Source organism: Hesperophylax consimilis, chromosome 8 (genome assembly GCF_061612785.1).
Source record: "Hesperophylax consimilis isolate HC1 chromosome 8, BYU_Hcon_1.0, whole genome shotgun sequence".
Lineage (NCBI taxonomy): Eukaryota > Metazoa > Arthropoda > Insecta > Trichoptera > Limnephilidae > Hesperophylax > Hesperophylax consimilis.
Genome location: NC_142843.1, coordinates 12783587 through 12800688, shown reverse-complemented (window position 1 = coordinate 12800688; position 17102 = coordinate 12783587). Strand labels below are relative to the sequence as shown.

Genomic DNA, 17102 nt, shown 5'->3' with positions numbered 1-17102 from the left:
GGCAGCCGCAGACGAGAAGCTTTAGGTGCGGCAACTATTTCGTCGCAGTTGTCTCTTCAAATTTAGTGCGCACACGAGAGGCTTTAGTTGCTGCGACTATTTCTATATACGTACTAGATGTATATTTATTAGAGAAAATATGGTAGTATGTGTAAAATTTGGATTCGGAAAAGTCTCCGAAGTCTATAATCGTTAGATATAAAAGTTGCGGTTGCTGACAGCCGCCACTAAAAAGACTTCCAACTAAAAGTCTCGTGTGCGCACCTCCACGGCAAGTCTATAAACCGTAATGGATATTAATGCCCGCAACTTTTGCAATGCAACTGTCTCCGCAACTCCAAAGTCTCCAGTCTGCGGGGGCCCTTACACCGACAAGTACAAAAATGTACTTGTCGGTGTACATAAATGTACTTAGTACAAAAATGAAGCATTTATAAACAACTGTTCAATTAAACACATACATATACGCAAGGATAAAATAATAATTATAAGGTGTGTAAAGAACGTTCACAAAGCCATGTAATTATTAAATATATTAAAAATAGAAATAATAATAAGTTACTCATTTCATATAATGATTATTATTTGTGTTGATTAGTTGTTGAAAGCATTTTATTGACTGAATCGGGTATTATTATTATTAATTCTAACACTCATCGTCAGAATACGGCAAACATTTAAAAAATATATCCGTATCACCCGTCAAGGTGTCGGCTGCACGGAGGGGAGCCTAGAGTTCAAACATCATGGTCCATCAAACACGTTTTTTTATACTATTATGGCATTAAAATGACTTATCGCATTTTTCTCCACGCCGATCAATCTTCATTAGGCCAAATTAGGAAAATGCTATTAAAAAACTACTTAAACACTCTCAACTAATTCACACTAAAAGTACATATTCGTATTTTTGTAGAGCGTAAAGTGTTTGAAACGTATTCCTCGAATAGAATGACTTGAGATTTCCTTGATCTGTAAAATAAACGAAGAGATAAACGGATAAAAAATGTGTTGTAGGCACGCGCGCGTGACAGAAGCAAGTACATTTCCCTTACTTCTGGTGATATTGACCATATTTTCCCTTACTTTTCGTGATATTGAGCACATTTCCCCTTACTTCTGGTGATATTGAGCACATTTCCCCTTACTTCCTGTGATATTGAGTACATGTTCCCTTATTTCTGGTGATATTGAGCATATTTTAAAATATCGAATAATTTTCCTCATCAAATAATCAATTTCATTTGCCTTTCTGGTGCAAGAGTCAGAAGCCTTGCTTGAAATTTCTTCCTCAATAGAACAATCGTGCGATTTCCTTGACCTGTGAAAAATATTTTGATGGAACTGTAGGGTACAAAGTAGTCTTACCTTCTAACATTGAACCCTTTTGTTTCTCCGATTATCAGTTCTGAACCCAAAAAACCGCACAATCCGGTTGGTGGAAAGGTTAATCTTAAAAGTGATAATTGATATCTACGTAATCAGGCCAATTCATACAAAAGTAATATTATTCACACAAAAATAATATTATTTCTCCAACAGAATGGACGGGCGATTTACTTGATCTATGAAACGTATTGACATAATTATAGTGAACAAAGTAGTGCTAACACTGGGCGCTTTTGTGTCTCCAATGATAGATACATTTGTTCTGTTTCCAATCGATAAGACTTTAGGATTATTGGAAAGGCTGAGCTTTAACAAATGATGGCTATTTCGGTAATCCGGCTACCTGTTCCCTTTTTATGGGGGGGTTGCATTTGGACGAAGGAGTATCGGGTTATCGGGTGGCTGGGAACGAAGCGGGCAGCAAGGCTCATGGGAAAGCAAACAGCCTGGGCGATGCAGTAATACGCGTTAATTTTATCGGTCAATATGACGGGGTGTTGAGCAATCGCCGGCCAAATGGAGACGGAAAGTAAACCGCCTACTCCCGACGAGGATACAACCGGATCACTCGTCAAAATAATAATTCACTGGGCGAACTTCAAAATAGGAGCGCTGCTGCTTAGGCACTTCCAAAGATAAGTAACATTAAGTCACAAGACAAATAACAAACGACAATATTTTATTTGTTGACAAATTTATTTGTTCTTAAATGTCAACAGGTTATCTCCAGTCTCATTGTTCAATGACTCAACATATGCATGCACTACAATCAGATCTCGAACTAAACCTCTTCCTGCCACCTGTAAAAATTTTCAGTCTCTTTCAGATCTTAAAAATATCCAAAATGATCTTCTTTTATACAAATTAAAATATAATCACGTTACCCTATCCCCAACAATTATAGAAGGGATCGACATCCTTAAAAGCCATTCCGATCTCCCGGCCCATACTATCAATAATATGTTCAATGATATTATTTGACCTAAATGGCCCAACTCATCTCTTTTATTTACTAATGTCGCCAAATCTCCAGACTCTCCTAACTGTGGTAAAGGTATTAACGTTTACCACAATAATTATAATGACAGAATATATCATTCAATTTTCAAAATTTTCAGCCGAGTGCATTGCAATAATTGAATTTCTCAAATACATTATCTAAAATAATGTTTCCTTGTTCTCTCTGATTCTCTTAGTTCCCTCCAAAAAACTTAAATCCGGCCCTATTTTTCATCCTGATGAACCTTATTCGAGTGTCGATAGCCTCCATTCAAGGGTCTGGAAAAACCGTAACTCTAATTTGGATTCCTGGACTTGTTGGCATCGTGGGTATGATCATATTGCGGATTCCTTGGCAAAACAAGGAGTATCTAACCCTATTGTTACCCTCGTAAACCAATTTCCCCCCTCTGACATTTTTTCTACCCTCAAAGACAGATCCCGCAATGTTTGGGAAGAGTATTAACACATTGATGGTCAATCCAAGAGAGCCTGCTATCCCTATATATAATACAAAGGACTATCCCATCAAAACTGTGGTTTCAACAATTCCCCCATTTCTCCAAAAAAGAAATTTCCTCACTTATTCGAATGAGGATTGGACATTGTTCCGTTCCTTCTCAGCTTTTCTCCGACTCCTCAGATTCTACGTTCTGTGGCCTAGAAGTGAGAACTTTAGACCATATATTTTTTGGTTGTCCCTTTCTAAACAAATATCCCCTCTTCTATCAAGCCTGATCTAAAATTGCCTCCCCTCCGTTCAACGCCTCATCTCTTCTGCCTAGCCTGAACTCAAATCATTCTACAACTCATTTCCAATTTTCCATATAATTTTTAAATTTGCTAAATTAATCAATATTAATATATAAATTCACCTTCCATCTCTCAATAATTTGAAATGATGGCTTAGAACACTCTTGAAGGTTGAAAGCCAGAAACATTAGGAAAAAAAACTAAAAAAGCATAATATTTGTATCCTCTTAAAAACATTCAGAATCCCCTGTTATCTTAACTAGAGGGCATAAAATCTGTCTCCAGAAGCAGCATCGTACGATGAGCTCTGGCGTCGTGAAACAAAATAAAATATTTTTTCGTATGAATTTCTAGATGAACGCAACACTTTTCAGATCACAATATAATTTCTATGCTAACAGTCAACTGCCAAAAATAAGATAAATTGTTCTAATTTAGAGAAATAGTAATAATTAGAAAAACAATGGTTTTGAAATTTACTGAATACGAAATTCGTACGATATTAAAGAATAATCCAAAAAATGGGCGAAGCCGGTATTATAGGGAGTTGTGTAAATATCAAAGTAGAAAAGCGTATTTTACAGTACATATTAACATTAACCTACTGAAGCTCTTGTAAAACAAGTATAACTTCGACCCTAAAGTTACCAAACCCTTAACATAGTACGACTAGAATATACAGGCTGTGAAATTGTTGAGTCGTTTTTCTATTTAAATTCATCTACATGAATTTCAATTTGGTTTTAGAAATTAATTGCAAATCTTGGAAACGGATACTAACCCACTTCGACATCCGAACGGGCTGCAACTCGGTAGACAGACCCGCTGTAGATGTCAATGCATTCTAGAGATTTTGGTGGCAATCACCTACACACGAGGATATATACGCATTTCTTTGAATTCGGATGACATTACAGCAGTTATTAATTAATATACAAAATAAATGTCGGTGCTACCCGATCGGCATTTGAAGAGGGTGGTAAGGTTGTCGACTCCATTTCCTGGGTAGAAAGGTTCAATAAATACTCAGTCAAAGAAAATAAATATAAAATAGATGCATTATAGTAAAAAAAAAAAAAATTTAAATTACTTTTGTAAATTAAGCTAAAGCTAATAATATTTTCTCTGGCTTAATAGTCAGAAAATAATATCTGTACACTTAATCACTTGGTATATATATATTTGCTAATATATTCACTTGAGAAACTGCTGTGCATTGGTCTTGAACATAAACTGTGACATTCGTATTTCACAATAATTACTCGGCATGTTAAAACTTCATTACGTTACCACAGCCGGGTGGGCAAAACAAACGTAATCAAGAGAAGTTAAGTTCAAACCTTTCGAACAATAATATTGAAGCCTCGGTGTAATCAGTTAAAGTAATAGCATAACGGTTCAAAATAACTACCCTTTTAATATGCAAGTGAACTTTTAAAGGTTCATTACTGGAACCAGTTCTGTTTCAGGATTGCTTTGAGGGGGACTACATTAATACGAAAAACGATAGGCCACTTTTAGAAGTAAATTGGATATAGACAAAGAGGGAAATAATATATCTGTCAGTATTTACACAAAAGATACTATAGGAAAACTTGTTAACGATTTGTACAGTTTGCACTTAATACCATAAGATTTCAAAAATAATAGAACATACTTTAAGCATAAATACTATTGTAAGCAATGTTCCATCTAAGGTGTGCTGTCGTATAAATACTAAGCGTTGTCCGCACACATGTTTTCGAATCTCCAAAATGATGGAACAATATCGGACAGGAAAATAGTTTTTTTGTAGTGTAATTTACTATTTTGTGAACTTGATTACTTAATTTTATCTACGTATGAATTTACGTTTTTGCGCACTAGCCTCTTTCTTCCTTTCACTCTTTCTTTCTTTCGCACTCACGGTTCCATGATAACTCAATACAGTGACAATTCAACACACTATTAAAAAGTGATATAAAGTCATTAGAAACGATGAAAAAAAAATTTAAACTTAACCTAACCTACTTAACCCAGTTAATAAAGTTTTTGTTTCATCACTTTCCATGACTTTATATAACTTTTTAAAGATGTGATGAATTATCATTGTGATGATTTATCCGGTCACCTTAATATCTAGATGTTAACGCATGTTGTGTGAAAGAATCATCTTATTTGAATATTTCTTCCATTTCCAACGACGGGTGTGAGATTAAGCTTTAGTTTTATAAGGGGACATGTCCTAGACAATTCCCGTTATAAAACTAAACCGCTTGTTAACCGCAATATTTTATAGGCAATTGTGGCTCAACGACTTTGGCATCCATAGTCTAAAATCTGGAAAGAGTGATTTTTCACTTACCACGGAGATCAGAGAAAAATTTATCTAATGAAGTTTGTTATTTTCTAAAGAAATATATTGATAATATTCCTGATATTACTGAACCTGTGGTCTGTGGTGGTCAAAATCGAAAGCATGCGGTGGTAAAATTTATAACGGCTTTAGCTAATTCCGGGACTTTTGTGCCAGGTGATGGAGATTTCTGAGTAATTAAAAGGTGTTTCCGATTATTTGGTAAACTGTTTACGACTGTCGAATATGCAGATATAATTGTCAAGTCCAGTTCAAAGAATCACGTTTTAGTTAATATGGTTGAGAACTACGACATACTTAGACTACAAAAAATGGTGGCCAAAGTATTTAAAAGGTCCACTTTATCAATTGAATCCATGGGTATAGACGTTCAAAGAACCGAAAAGTCAGTCTTGGAATATCCCACGATTCTATGTTGGAATATGAGTGCATCGTTCCAGGTTACAAAGTCGCCTCTCAATATAATGATGGCTTGGTAAAAACACACATTCCAAAAAAAACAAGCTTTTGCAAAGGTCTAGTCAACCGTATACCTTTTTCTATTGATAGCGCCCTTTAGGTGATATTTGACAAAAACGGCGCAAATACACAAATCATCAAACTATTATTATTATTATAAAGCATTTCCTGAAGGTAAAAACGCAATAAACACTAATAAAATTATTACGTTCGCAAAGTTATGCAATATGTAGACGAAGACCACCAAAATTTCTATCTCAGAATTATAAACTGGCCAACTACAGAAAGAGAAAACGCAGAAAAACCAAACTAATAAGCTGATTTCGACATTTTAATCTCGTTTATTATTAAAAGGGCACTTATCCTAAAAATTTTGTAATTTTTAATATTTTAATTCTTAATAAGTGTCTTTTTTAATTTAAGCTTATAACATCGCAATGGCTTTGACTATGTGTTAAAATATCAAAACCAAAATAAATGACTCAAATAAATAAATTATAAGGTTTTAAATTGTGTGACATGTCCCCATTTTAAAAATAAAGTATTGAATTTAAGTTTCAGTTTTAATAATGTTGAAAAACCCAGCAAACAGCGTTTTTGTTGCATACTAGAAAACCTAATTAACTAAATATTGAAACTATTTCCACATAAAATCCACCTTCCTGTGTGCAAATAAAATATATTTCATAATTAACCGTGCTATTCCTGTATAGTAACGCATTCACAAAAGAAAATTGTCGAAAAGGAAAAGAGGAAAGGTCACAATGAACCTCCAGGAAAGATAACAGCCTGGCGGGGGGTGTGTATAACCACCCCATATATTACAATGGAAAGGTTCCAACCCTTTGGGTGTCAGGAGTCTCCACGCCGGAGTTCAACAACCCGCTCCTTTTGGCGTGAACGATGATATAAAATATAAGTTTACTTTATATTAGGTTCCTCGATATTATTTAACCGGGAGGTAACAAAGTACTTTCGCAATAAATGCCATGGTTTAGTTACTCACACGAATTGTGTATTGAGTCAATCGACATGGAGCGGCATGTTGACCAAACTAATAAAATATAATTTAAACGAGATACCAGATGAATAGAGAGAGACGAGATACAGTTTCGAGGTACAAACTATTTACGGTATTCTATTGGCAGTAAATTTCTTTCCTAGCTTTTTGATGAATGAACAAACTTATCGTAACGTTATTGTCTGTTGGAACGACTTCAACAAACAATATTGAAAAGCTAACTTAATGATCGTTTCACTGACACACTTACCCGTGGAGGTTTTAATAACGCCAATACTTGTTCCCCAGCTGACTAATTAAACAATGGAATAATTAGACAAGTACAGTCTACTTGCCTTGACACTTAATAGGTACAGTCTGCTTGTACTAGACCTAAGAGCGCATTTACCCGGATGATAACGATTTCATTTATAAATAGTTTTGACGATCGTATTACCAATGTCAAGGTTTAAATAATGACCCATTCCTAGGACAGTCTACGTGGTTTTTGTTTCTAGTATCTAATATCCTGTATTTGTATGATATTGATTCGTGATTTAAAAACAGTTTCACTTATCGTCTAATAAACGTCTTGGTATACATTAAACAATCGAGCGTAATTGAACATGTTTCCAGTAATTCCCCAAATCTGGGAATACAATAATTATAATTTTAAGTTTGTTTTATATATTCAACAACATTATGTACTTCATAAAAAAAAAACAATTTCTTCATAAACAAGTTCGGCTGTGTACCTAGTATCACGCGTGGCTGTATAATACTAATTACTACATAGAAGTAACATAAATAGATCGTCTGTAAATTTCCTCACCACAATTTTTTATAAAATAAAAATTTAAAACTGTTCTACAAATTAAATTTGAAAAAAAAAGAATAATAATTATACTACAAAGACGATAGTGATTAGTATAATAAATACAATTTCACTGATCATCCGAATCAATAATGAAACCAGTACAGCCTTCTTGTTTCCGGTAATTCCGTATACCCGGGAGTACATTTGGCCTTCTCTGGTTTCCAGTAATTCCGTATACCCGGGAGTACATTTGGCCTTCTCTGGTTTCCAGTAATTCCGTATACCCGGCAGTACATTTGGCCGGATGACAATGGCCCTGACTGATGGGTGACTGCCTGTTACTGTTAAGCGTGTCGTCGCGCGTAGCGACAGTTAGTTTGCGGTGCCCCCGTGGGTGTGTATTGTGTATGCACTTAGGGCGGCAATGTTTCCAGCCTCCGGACCGTAATATCGTGCCGGGTTCAAGTGATATTACTCGGGTGGATCACCCGCCCGTTGCCCATACTACATACTACCATAATATACCTACAGTGGCTTACAGGAGTTTAAATTCTTTCGAATCCGCAGATAAATCGAGACGAAATCTCAGAAGTTGAAAGTTATTTTTTTTATAAATGGGTACGTTTTACACGCGATAACACACAAGAAACCAAACTAGACTAGAAATTGGTTTGAGATTACCATAGATTTTATGTGGAGCTTAAGTGAGTGGGGAGGCTAGGCATTCACACCAGGTCTAAAAAATTAGCTAAAGTAATTTCAGCAACCAACGTTCAACTGCAACGAGTGGGGTTTTTTAATGTTAGAAGAGAGGCAGAAAGCTGATAAAAAAAATAATTCCACTTAAAGGAGCGCGATTCTGGAAATAAAAGACATGACTTGCAAATAAATACATTTTATGTGATCAAATATCCAATCACATTACATTATAATTAGATAAACAAAAGTTCATAATACGCTCCGCAATTAAGAATGAGTGGAAGGTGAAAGGTGAAAGCATTTTTTGTAAGAATTTACACTTAGCAAAAGAATAAGCGAAGAATTAGTCAACTCCATTTCAACAGCATCATAACGATCCGCAAAAAAATCTGCGCGACCGCCATTCTAAATAGTTCAACGTCTAGCAAAGGTTAATTCATATGAATAGTTTAAGAATTCCGCTAAAGAAAACTTCGCTCAACCGTGTTGATGACCGAAATTGTGTGTTTTTAAACAAAATTTTGACATACTGATCACTAAGTTTGTTTGAAAGTGACCGCAAGATAATGTAATACTTATTCAAAATACAAGTAGGTAATACGTTTTGATCTAGTTCTTACAATAAACTCTGCGTGTAATCATGTCGGACGGAAGCCCTCCTCCAGTAATCACGATCTCCATTTATTGCCCATTTCCCACGGTGTATGCAATCTGCATAGATACGAGTAGGTACTGTATAGTTGGGTACTGTCGACCGTAAAAAAGAGGCAGATACCCTCGCGTAGTTCTCGGCAGATCGAGAGTTCCAATTACATATCGCCCTCGGTGAAATCGAACATTTTCCAGCCAATAACCGTTCCAAGAGCAAACGTGCCCAACGTGAAAGATTTAGAGACAGTCGAACTATCGTTTGAAATCTACAAAACTTTACGGTAAAGCGACAAAAATAGGGAACATAGAAATTACCTTAAATCAATTTTAAAACTACTGAATAAACTTAACACTTCAAAAATATGTTGTATATACATCTCACTATTAAATTACAATAATACTACTCATAAAGCACAAATTTAAAAAAAAAAATGCTGAAAAGTTATAAAAGTGGTTAGCAAAATGAATTCTCTAAGGTAATAAAGGCGCTAATTGTACTAGGCCAGTGCAATTAGCGCCAAAAGGGGGTCGCGATCGTAATTATTCCAGTAGTCCCAATTTTTTTATATGTTTTATAAACTGATCCCCTGATGTAAAAACTGAGTTTCCGGCCTTGGAGCACCTGTGCTCGCGCCGCCATTTTGAAAAAACCAGTCGAAATCGCGCCAACTTCTTGTTTTTCCCAAATATCTCATTTCCAATGCAAATTTTGGCTAAAGTAGCTTAACAAGTATAATAGAACATAAAATTACCTACAACTTTTTTGAAGACAATTTTCTTTTATCTTTAATAGGGACCAAAGTAGAAAGTCGTAAAGGTGCGTACATTTAAAAAAAAAACAAGTTTTTTGCGCGACTAGGTTTGGTTTTTCGTAAATAAAATTTTATTCATACCAATTATGTAGAGCATAAAATTTCCCAAAAGATGTGCAATTTTTATTTTTATATAGTTTTTTTTATAAAGTATTAACAAATCTAGGTAGGTACGCACAGAAAATCTATCAAGTTTTATTCAACCGTGACAACCCAAAACTCCTAATTTAGTCCTTCTATTTTGGACACTTGATGCAGACAGGTTTCACGAACCGCAAAAGCCCTTAAGAGAGCAATAGTGCGATTTTGTATGAATATCATTGTAGCCAAATCTAGGGTGAGAGGAAATTGCCTGGCAGGCATCTAGCCTTTCTATTTTGGACACTTGATACAGAGAGGTTTTCTTTAATATTGTTAATGCAATTATAACGGTTTATGAATTTTTGGGGTACTTCATGAGACAGGTAATGGAATGTCACTAAAAAATTTAAGTAGGTAAAATCATTTTTCATACATCTTCACCCTCCCTCCGCGGCTTCAAATTGTTCACAAATCGCTGTCCGGGGGATATTAGTTTCATGTTATCTACTTCATCTGACCTTTGCATGAAGTTACAAAGTAACATCTTTCGTATAAAACGTATACCTATATTAAAGATAATAATAGAAGTGCTCGGTGTTCGTATCGTGTGGAAAGGAAACTAGACCTTAGAGACCTAGAGAGAATAAATGTAGGCTAATAATAACAGTATTGCGAGCGCCGGCAAATCGCTTATTGCTTATCTCCTAGCTCAGGGAAAGCACGATCCATATATTCCAGATCATCGCCAAAATCAATTAACAGATCTTGGTTATCTTTAAATGTTGTAAAGAGATCTAAGTTAAACCGTAAGTAACGTAAAATAATCGCGTCCACAGTTGGAGTATGTTGTGAGGCCGAAGATAGTAGGGAAGGATGTGAGGAAAAGGAAGGTGGGAAAGTTGAAGGTTGGGAAGTACCTGGATCTGGTCAGATCTGGTCAACAAACACGGCTAAAGTTTTTCACCAGGGCGATACTGAAAGTATCCGCTCTGGAACGTGCCGCAAATACACTATAATTTTTAATTAATACTTTGTGAAATAACACAAACCGATCAAATAGAATTTAATTGCGCACGTCGGGATTTAAGCCCGCGACTTACGGATTCGTAGTCTAGGATCGTAAACACTCAACCACGGAGGCCGTCAATCTATACCGAATTGAAAGAAAACTGATGCTGCCAACTTACGTAAGACACTTCAACTCCTTGTCCCGGGACAAGCCAATGAAACTGATAGAAGGTTGAAGAATTCCGAGAATGGAGAATATTTCACCAATCCCACCAGAAATAAGGAAAAGATGAGTTCACTTCCGTCACACGAATACGCCCACAATACATTGTTATCAGTATATCTCAGTTTACTTTTTATCAGTTTACAAATAAATCATACATCAAAGAACTCGAATAGTATTTAGAATTTAGATGAAGAGATGATAAATCTAAAAACTAAAGTACAATCTCAAAGGTTTTCTATTTCGGCAAGCGCTGCGAAGTAAATCACACGTGTTTAATCGCTGTATTCACATTGAAGTTGTTGCATCGATACCATTGACATTTATTGGTAATGAAAATGTTGTCCATTACATCGGCGCAGGCTGGCATTATTTGAGGTCTTAACCATATATGGGTGCCGGCCGCCTAACGGAGCCGAGGCCCCAGACCTCCGACCCGGAGGGAGGGGGGCACTGGCTCCTTGACCCCCCCACCTCTGCAACCGCCTACCCCCACTACCATACTCACCCCCATCATTTTAATAGAATGGGAAAGCGCGCACATTAACAATAACAGTATGGCCATTTTAACCAGATCTAAACGAGACAATATTACCTTTTTTTGTTATACAGGACGGGTAACGCATTTGAATGTTAAACAACTAATTACTTTCAGATGTTCGTCGGAGAAATAAGCCATAGAATTCACTTAAATTAACTGCACTATAAATACACTGTTCTAAAGAATAAAAGTAACCAAAGAAATATGACGAGCATAAAGATTTTATTTATTTTTTATTACGAAGTTAGAGGTAGAGGCAAATCAGTTTAAAGAGGAAACGTTTGAATTTATTTATGCATACCGATAGTATCAAAAATCCCCTCTTACATCGCAACTGTCCAAAGATACTGGGTACGTGGCGACATTGACCAATTCCGTGTAAATTTAAACTTCCGATTCAATTTCGACATTTTTTTTGTTTCATTCTTCAACTTAATATTGTAAAACATTTAATTCCATGAAGATTCGAAAGATATGTTAATGCGTACGTCGAATAGCTTCGTTGAAACCTCTTCATCTTAATTACTCAACGAAGAATGAAACCGAAAAAGGGACTGCAACGAAGCTCTCTGCTGTGATTAAGGTTTCAATCCCGCAGAATTTCACCAATATTTGATCCCGAGGGATGTTCATGTGTGGTATTTGTGGGATTGAAAAAATATTAAATTTACACCAAAAACGGTTCCAGGATAACTCAACACAATGACAATTCAACGCACCTTTAAAAAATTATATAAAGACATTAAAAGCGGTGAAAAAAAATAACCTACGTAATCTATCTAGTTTCATTATACTTTTCGTGACTTCACTTGCTTCACTTCTATTATCCGGATCCCGGAAATCCCGAAGATTTTTAAATTCTAAAATTGTGCAGAATTTGCAAACCCAATTCGTGATTAATGATGTCAGTGAACAGAATCTACCGATTGTGATGATATGTTGAATTACCTCAACTGGTATACACATTAATTCTTACATCGGGTCAGAAGAGATGTGCATATTGTATCACACTTCTTCAAACTGATTCGTGGATGGTTAGTAAATCCGACTATCATGGAGAGTATTAGTCTCTATGTTCCTGATGGTTATCTCCGTCACCGACAGCATAGACTGTTTTATCTCCCGGCCTGCAGGACTAACTTGCCAATGGTCATGCCGGTGGGGAGAGCAGTCTTGCTGTTGAACAGAATTAATTCGGATATCGACATATTTAGCATCGGTGAAGCTGCCTTTAAAAGGCAAGCTCTATTGATGCTGGTATAGTTTATACACCACTTATTATGTAATACCATTTTACAAATGTACTTAAAAACGAAATAAAATGTAATTTTGTAATGTTTTTAAAGGAATAAACTAATTGAATTGAAAAAAAAATTGAATTGAATCTTGAGATTAGACATTTACCTGGGCAAATTTTCACGTTTCTCGCGAAAAAGAGGGAAAATTAGTTTTTTTATAATAATGAAATAATTATTACTTGAAAGTACGAGTAATTGGTCGGTCACATTGAAGAACTTTATTGAGGCAAAGTTAGTTTCGAGCATCTCGCCACGAGAGACCCGTTCCGTTAGGCGGTCACCTGAAAGGTAAATGTTTCATTTCCGAGCATTAAAGAGGCTGGAATTATAATATTATGTAGGAATTAATAAATCTGCAGGTTATTACATATCCTAGGCGCCACACGATTAAATGAGCACATTAATTTGTTACAGTACGCGATGAATATGTAATTTATCATACAAGCCATTATACCAGTTAAGCTTGAAATAGGGTAAACACTGAACAGACAAGAGAAAACATTGAAATCTATTTTCATACGTTTATCATATCATAGGGGTCAGCCCGTATTAAGACTATGTGAGAACCAAAGTCATTATAAATCATCGAAACAATTGGTATTTGAGAAATTTGTAAGTACAGTGTAATGCAATATCAACAAATTTAAATTTACCTACAGAAAGTAACGAATTCTTAATTAATTTACAAGCATGAATTTTATAAAACTTAAAAACACCCTCGAAATACCTTATTAGCAGCCCCGAAATATTAAATGAAAGAAAAAAAATTGCTGTACGGGAATCGAACCCGTAACCTTTTAACTAAAGATCGTTAGATGCGTAAACAACTAGGCTACGGAAAAGTCATCTTTTCTTTAAGTTAGACGCAAATTTGAAAGCTTTATTGACTACACCATGTTCTAAACATATTTATTGGAGATATTTACATGGCAATTGTAAGTGATTGATTTTGTTTAATGCCTTTTCATGTAAATACTAGTGCAGATCCGCGAAAAATCACGAATAGTCTGAATTCTTGACAAATCAGTTTCAATTTTGAAAAATACAATTAAAATAATTTATTATACGTGGGTGTACTTTGTGGTTTGTCTGAATTCTTCATACTTCGAATTTAAGAGTCATTTTCAAAATTGAGACTGATTAGTTCCAATTTTGAAAATGACACTTAAATTCAAAGCAAATCCCAGTTTACTGAACCAGAGTTAGATAGACAGCGGAACTGAGTATTTTTTACGATTTTGTTTGTTTAATTTTTTTTTGTATGTATATTTTTTTGTGTCATTGAAGAACACACTCAGAGATACAGGCGGGGGATTCTCGTTCTTTTAGCCTTAAGCTAAATGATAGCATTCGTCAACGACTGCTATCGTTTGCGAAAGCTAGCAGTCTGTCGCTTGTAACATCTTTTCTTAACTATTAAGCGATTCCCGATCTTCTGATTTCCTTACAAGTTCGATTTTGGAGAGACCTAGTAAAAAATCCTAAAGAAGCGTGGTTAAGAGCATCTACGAAATTGTCAACAGATTTTTGAAAACACAAATCGGTGAAATATAATTAAGTGACGCAAGGTTTCTAACTAAAACTTAAAAAAACAATTACTTTATATTATAATGCATTTTAATAACTGCTTATTTTATTTATGAATGACATAAATAAGCCATTTATCGAAGATTTACGTTTTGTGAAAAGGTACTTACCTCGCTGGATAGTAATGACTTTGTTACAGATTCACCACTTCTAAAGTGACGTTTGCTGTCGAACTAACGCCGCTAACTGTCACCCAAGTTGATTTATGTTGTCACCGTTTTCGTGTTCGTTTGCTAATTAACTTGACAAAATTGTTTAAAATGAGGTAAGCAAATGCTATATGTTGTAAGTAAAAGCATAATATCATTTAGATGCTTTTCACCCCAGACTGAAACGGAATTAAACAACGTATTATGTCTGTGAACGATTGCATTTTTAGGTTACCTTTCGAATATCATAATATTTTTTACATAAACGAAGTAAAAAGTGAGACAGCTATTTTATTAGTATCTTTCGTGTACATCATTGTGTTTGAAACCTAAGAATAGTGTGTAATAGTTACATGTCATCAATTGTCGTAAAATTCAATTTCAGTGTGCTGCAACAGAGTGGCACGGTCAAGACAATTCGATAAATGCTGCTGGCGGATCCATGATAGCCGAGCCAATCTTTTAAAATGGAGACGACATTTAAAACCTAGGAGATTAATTAAATAATGCTGGTCCACACAAGACTATAATCCAATGGCAAAAAGTAAGTTTATTTATCCACTTTGAATAGTGCCTGTTTGACAATGTGTAGTGCGTTTGATTTATGTTCTGTAATGAAATATTCGTTTCAGGTGTGAACCACATTCTAATGCAACGTGAGGACCAAGTTGCCAAAATGCTGAGAGACCACCTGCACACTGGTAACACCTCGGTGAAAATAATTCTCACTGAGTTAGAAGAAAAAATAGTCAGTCTCATTGGCAGAGTGTCAATTGAATGACTAGATGTGCCCAAAGTCTTTCCCAATGACGAGTACGTAGTTTATTTATGTTGTATGGCGCCATATCATGTTTAACAAGTACACAACTGATATTGTGTGTCGAAATGCATAGCTGTTAAACACATGATACCTTTGGCAGAGAGGATATGCCGAGTCAAAATACCTGATATGTGTATATACAAATTTATTTGTTAGTTTATATAATATGTTTTACTAAATAATCAAATTTCATAAGATACAATTTGATATGTTTATTTATTTCATAGAGATCTCTTCTTGCACGTGGATGTCGATGATGAGCCTCCTGTACTTGTAGAGATGCTAGAGGTAGAGATGCAGTGTTGGGTGAATACCCCGTGACAAGCCCTACACCACCAACCACTCCTCCCACAGACCTCCCCCTCCCCAAGCCAACCCAGAGGCCAAGGAGAAGACCTAGATTCGTAGTTCTTTATACAAATAAAGTAGCTTCACGTCCATTTAATCTAAGTTCGCAGGAAAACCAAGCATGATCGTAAACATCAAGTAAATAAAACAATAAATAGTTTTATTTATTTATATGCATTTAAATTATATTTTATAATGTTCGTAAGATCAATTAAAAATTATTAGAGATATCAATTTAATAGTTATTAAATTTTTCAGACCGAAACGAGAGCAGAGCTGATGAGAAGCTGGTGGATCAGCAGAACGGTGTGCTATTTGCTATGTTGGTGAAGAAAACTGGTTCATCGATTCTGCTTATCCTGCGTGGATTGTGCTACACGTCGTATGAATTTATAATTCGGGTCGATCGTACAGACTCATACACATATTATTTTTGTTTTTAAATCGAATATAATATATAAATATCTTTGAACTAAATATAATGTTTCCCGTTCTATGTTGAGAGAAGACAATATTATTTGTTGTGTACTTGTTTTTGTTGAAAAATTATTTATAATTATGTGTTGTCAATAAAACGTTTATTATGTACTACATGTCATGAATTATTTATACCTATGAGCTAAGAGTTTTCCTATTTCATGACAGAGTTCCATAACACAAGGAACGCAGCTTCATCACTTTGCATTTACATCCAAGGTAACCAAGTTCGGATCACAAATCTGAAATGTTCATTTTTTATTATAATATGACTTTCTTGTGCATATTAAATTACACAAAATGAAGAGCTCACCATTTGCACGTTTAAGGAGCGATTCCAGTGATGATTGCAGTACATATATTCCTGTACTGCAGGACCAACGATAGCTATATGAGTGAAGTCAATTGCTCCTATCTACCTGGATCACCGGACTGCTCAAATATTTGTCTGGCCTTTTGCCTATCTGCAGCAGTCAAAGGAAATTTAACCCACGTCTGGAGTAGTGTGTCGTTGATAGCTGATGAAACATTTAATATGCATCGGCTAACCGCCGACTGACAGACAGCCAAGCCCCACTCGTGACCTATACTTCTCTGGTACGAGCCCACAGCGTAAAATCTTACTGCAGTAAGTA

At 35.4% G+C, this 17102-nt stretch overlaps 1 protein-coding gene across 4 annotated transcripts in view; it reads right to left on the bottom strand.

Moving 5' to 3' along the window:
* The window catches only part of Smg6 (Smg6 nonsense mediated mRNA decay factor), a 245437-nt gene that overhangs the window by 10763 nt on the left and 217572 nt on the right, over positions 1-17102 (bottom strand). The window lies entirely within an intron of this gene.